The sequence below is a fragment of the Monodelphis domestica genome, chromosome 2, assembly GCF_027887165.1.
Source record: "Monodelphis domestica isolate mMonDom1 chromosome 2, mMonDom1.pri, whole genome shotgun sequence".
Lineage (NCBI taxonomy): Eukaryota > Metazoa > Chordata > Mammalia > Didelphimorphia > Didelphidae > Monodelphis > Monodelphis domestica.
Window position 1 is genome coordinate 234,396,417 of NC_077228.1, and position 5,757 is coordinate 234,402,173.

Genomic DNA, 5,757 nt, shown 5'->3' on the forward strand with positions numbered 1-5,757 from the left:
CAGAGGAATCCTCCAAAACAGGAACAGAGAAACATTCCAAGGAGAGATTAACTTCAGATGGAAGGCAGAAGTACCCATAGAACCTCAGAGAGTAGCAGAGAGCTAGAACTGAAGAGAACTGCACAAAGATTCTAGGAAGAGAGAAAATAATTCCAGAGCCTGGAGTTATGTATGCCACATATTCTCTACATGTGTGTTTCACTATCCTTGTATTTGTGCCTACCTTGCCACAACAGACTCTGGGTACATTTGTGAGAGAGTACATATTGGTGTTAATAGGAGGCTCATTGAATGGGAATCAGGAACTATGGGGTTAGCATAACCACTGCCCCCCCCCAAAAAAGCAGCATAATCCATTAAGATTATCCTTAAAATCCTGAGGAAGAGCAATAGCAATCACCCTCTAGGAACCCCAAACCTTAAGTGTGATTGAAAATTAGAGAGGTAGCCCTGGAGAAGATGCTAAATATAATTTGTATTTACTTATTTTTATGTTATATTCCCTTCTGAACTCCTTGAGAGTAAGGTTTATCATATTTTTGTCTTTCTATCCCCAGTAGATAATGGTGTCATGCACAAAGTAAGTGTTTAATGAATGTTTACGGAATTGAAGTGACAGGATTTGAGATTTGGAGGAAGGCCAATATGGTGGGTCTCTGCAGCTCTTTTCATCTCTGTAGAAACTGGAGGAGCCTTGGTGGGTTCCACTGGGAAAAGGAATCATTAAACCTTTGGAAGCATGACTGTGCCAGCAACACAAGAAAGAGGCTATGTGAGTGGACAGGAGAGAGGTTGAGAATTGGTGTGTGGGCACACATATTTGCCTTTCCTCTCTGCCTTTCATTCCTTTTTTTGCCCTTGAGGGACTTTCTGTCTGTGCTGCCTACTTGTCATATGGGCCACAGGTTTTGGGAATTGAATTTCTTGGGATAGCCTTCACCAGTGGTGATTGTAAGTACTCCTGGGAGATCTGTGTGCTTCTCTTAGATCCAGAGAAGAGATGAAAGCTGCTGAAATTATGGGAATCAGCATTGCCTAGGGGGATTCCAGAGTGCCTGCAACATTCAGCTTTCTGAGGCCCATCTGGAATAAGGAGCTGGGAGATGCTAGAAGGTAGTTTGAGCAATATTTATTTCTGTGAATAGTGACTACTCTGGTCTTACTCTTCAGAGCAAGCTAGAGTTTTAGGGATACAGTCGAGGGTCTGGGCTATATTTCTCTAATGCTATAGGCTTGAGCTCTCATTATCTACCCTGTCAGTTATTAGTGCCCTAATTCTGATTAACCAATTAATATCAATTAACTTTTTTTAACCCTTACCTTCCATCTTAGAATCAATACTATGTATTAATTCCAAGGCAGAAGAGTGGTAAGGGCCAGGCAAATGGGGTTCTGTGATTTTCCCAGTGTTACACAACGAAGAAGTGTCTGAGGTCAAATTTAAACCCAGGACCTCCTGTCTCTAGGACTGGCTCTCAATCTACTGAGCCACCTAGCTGCCCCCAGCATCAATTAACTTTTGAAAAGGAGTATTTTTTTTAAACCCTTACCTTCTGTCTTAGAATCAGTGCTATCCGTTCCAAGGCAGAAGAGCAATAAGGGCTAGGCAACTGAGATTAAGTGACTTGCCCAGGGTCACATACTAGGAAGTATCTGGGATCAGATTTGAACCCTGGACTTCCTCTCTCCAGGCATGGTTCTTTATCTACTGGACCATTTAAAGCCCCCTGTAAAATGGTATTAGTATAGAAGGTTATTTACGGAGTGTCTAGTTGATACAGTGGATAAAACAACAGTTCTGGAATCAGGGAGACCTAGGTTCAAATGCAGCCTCAGAGACTTCCTAGCTGTGAAACACTGGGCAAGTCACTTAATCTCTTTTTGCCTCAGTTTTCTCATCTGTAAAATGAGGATAATAATTGCACCTACTTCTCAGGGTTGTTATGAAGATCAAATTAAATACTAATTGTAAATTGCTTAAATAATAAATAATTTAATAATAATAATAATAATAAGCAACATATAAATGTTAGCTATTATATAACTATTACTTCAAAGATTTGGCAAGAACATTTCCCCTTAACTCCTCAGGGGCACATTTCCCCCTGCATCACTGTAGGGAGAATGGGCTCTGCCTCAAATCACATTCTATATACCATCGGTCCCAACAAATTCTCACCCAAAGGTAGCTTTGCTTCTCCATGAGCAGTCTCCTCTCTCCTTGAGGCACTGATGCTGGACTGGCTGCAAAACCTGGCAGAGACTCAGACCTCTTGGTGGCTTGCTCTCCTGACCTCTCAGAATTCCCAAGGTCATAGCCTGCAATCTCCTTCAACCTAAATGAAAGAAGAAATGCTGAAGCCCATATTCTCAGGCCACGTGTTGGCGGGCCTCTGATGGAGGAAACCTAATTGACTCTTTTCTCTCCCTGGAGCACTGCCAGGCAAGGAAGAAATGTCAGACCAGGAGAAGGAACGGATTATTGGTGACTAGAAGCTTTGAATGCACCCCAGTTCCAGCTATAAAGTTGCAGACAATCAGAGAACCTTATTTCACCCCATGATTAGGGGACCAGAACTGATTTATAGAATGTCTGCTCCTGCTTCAAAGTCCACGTGGAGATTCAGCTAAGCACCCTGCATGGGCACATAAGGACTGGGCTAATTGGCCAATCTCCCATTACATTTCTTTCCTCTTTAAAAAGTAAACAAACATATTTGGATAATAAACTGGTTGCCTCAGTCTTGGGAATGTGAGGGTCATAGCTGAGAGAAGGTAGAGTCCAAATGCAGGGGGGAGTAGAGGTACAATTTTTCCTATTTTTGATCATCCTCAGAGGCAACATGGCAATGTCTACCCTCCAAATCAAAATGACCTGGGTTCAAGCCTTTTCTTTGGCAAATACTGTCAGTGATCCTGGACAAACCACTTGACCTCTTTTCTAGTTCCTAGGGATGAGGCAATTCTTGGAAGAGGATTGCTAATCTGTAGAGGTAATTTCCTCACTGGGAGTTCCCATACCAATAAAATCACAGGTTCAGACAAAACAGTCCTGAACAATTTCTGTCTCAAAATCTAACCTAAAATGTAGATTGTAGCTGACTTTTTAAATTGTGCACTGCCCTCCAGCTTGGTGGGGTAGGAGGCTTGTGCAAGGGCTCAGGGCTACCCAAGTATCCCCAAGAGACTGATGAAACAACTTGTCTGGGGCTGGAGTATAGTGCCTCTTGGTGAACAAAGCAGATATTACCTTCTCAGGTTAATTAATATAGTAATAATCAGTTTGCTCTTCTGCAGATTTGCAGAAGGTAAGCCAATGTAGGCTGCTTGACTAACTGCAGGGACCCAAGTGTCACATGAAGTAGGTACCCACCACATATCACAGGCAGCCTACAAGTGTATTGCACTAATTTGACAGTGGCTATTTGTTGCTTATATGACCAAAGGTAAGCTCCTGGCCTTGTCTGAGCCTTACAAGTACTGCTAAACATCCTTACTCAAGTCTTACTTCCTGGTGATTGAGAAGGGAAGGAAGGAAGGAAGGAAGGAAGGAAGGAAGGAAGGAAGGAAGGAAGGAAGGAAGGAAGGAAGGAAGGAAGGAAGGAAGGAAGGAAGGAAGGAAGGAAGGAAGGAAGGAAGGAAGGAAGGAAGGAAGGAAGGAAGGAAGGAAGGAAGGAAAGGTCAGGGAGAAAGGGAGTAATAAGGCAGTAAGCTGTAGGACAACTTGGGTTCCACTGAGGAGAGTAAGGGTATGGGAAAAGAGATACAGAAACAGGCCCAGGGCAGAGAAGATTTAATTTGGTCTTACTTGAATTATTAAGTATCTCTAGGATGATTTTAGCACTAGGGGGCCTACATACTCTGTGATCTTTTGGAGATGGAAATCATCACAGCCTTTTTAAAAGAGAATTTGTGGGAAGGTTCAGAGACATCATAGTATTTAGGGATATTCATAACCCCAGTGAGTGAGATCTTGACAGGTCCATTCAAAGTGGGTGTTAGGCTTTAAGAGAGGAGGACTGCAAGGCTTGGGGGGAAAGTATGCCAGGAAGCTTGCTTGAAGTTCCTCCTACAGTTTTCCAGGACTTAAATGCATGTTAGGGGCAAAAGGACAGAGCCTGAAAGAGGTTCTCTAAGAAGGATGAGGTTGTGGAGGAACAACTGGTTTTCTTTCCTTTTAATTACCAGGTTTCCAGCTGAGAGATCAAATTCTGATCCTGTCCCAGAAAGCCTTGAAGAGACCGTGGGACAGACAATGACTCTCTCTGGGGTGGCTCAGGATATCTGTGCTGAAAATGGATTAGGAATCTGGAAGACTACTGCTTTAAAAGATACCTGCTTCTGCAAACCCCTCTTCCCTTTCTTCCCTTTTCATCCCACTTCATCTATTAGCAAATCAAGATTTCACCTCAGTGAATTAGACTAAATTTCTAGTAACTTCCCTGTGTGCTGGAAAGAGTGGGGAAGAGAGGAGGAAAAGAATCCCCTGATTTCAGATCTAGATAACTTCAAACTCAGCCTAGGAGGTTAATTTTATTTTTTAAGAAGTTTTATTAATTGTTCCCCTACCTCTACCCCCATTGAACCCTCTCTTGTAACAGATGTAAACAGCAGATGGTGCTGTGAGGCATCTCCAATTTCCTTTCAGAAATCTCAGATTGGATGTCTTAAACTTAACATCCCCAAAACAGAACTCTTTATCTTTCCTCCCTAAAGCTTCCTCCCTCCTAAATTCCCTATTACTATAGAGGGTAGCAGCATCTTCCCAGGTTCTCTGGTTCAACATCTAGGAGTTATCCTGGATTCTCTCTCTCTCTCTCTCTCTCTCTCTCTCTCTCTCTCTCTCTCTCTCTCTCTCTCTCTCTCTCTCTCTCTCCTCTATCTCTCTCCCTCTCCCTCCTTCTCTTTCTCCATCTCTCTCCCCCACTTTCTCCCTCCCTCTCTCTCCTCTCTCTTGCCCTCTGTCTCTCTCTCCAAGCCCCGCCTGTTGATTTCATCTTTGCAACCTATTTTGAATTCACCCAATTTTTTTTTCTTCTGACACTGCATTCACTCTAGTACAGGCTCCCATCACCTGGTTCCTGGACTATTACAATAGCCTACTAGTGGGTCTGCCTACTTCAAAGCTCCCTTTTCCAATCTATCCTTCACTCAGCCTAAAGGGATTTCTTAAAGAGCAGAGTCTGACCATATTACCTACCTGTCCTCATAATCCCCCCACTCAGTAAATGCAAGTAGATCTTTATCGCCTCCAGGATCAAATACAAAATCCTCAGGAGTTTTAAATCCTTTACAACTTATTTCCTCCAGTCTTTTCACATCATACTCCCCATGCCAAACTCCATGATACAATGATATTGGTCTCCTTGATGTTCCACCAAGACCTTCCATCTCTCTGTTCCAGGCATTTTCTCTGGAATTCTTCTATGCCAAGAATACTCTCCTTCCTCATCTCTGCCTACTGCTTTCCCTGGGTTCCTTTAAATCTCAGCCAAAATTTCATTTTCTACAGGAAGTCTGTCCTAACCTCTCAATTATATCCTGTTATCCTGTGTAGAGTATGCTTGTACACATCTTTATTGGTTGCCTTGCCTTTTAGATTGTGAGTTCCTAGAGGCCAGGGACTATATTTTGCCACTTTTTGTAACCTCAGTGCTTAGCCCAGTCCTGGTACTTAATAAATAATTGATAGATAAATGATTCCAACCTTTGGAATTTGAGGGATTTTACCAAGAATGTGAGCATTCTTCTTATACC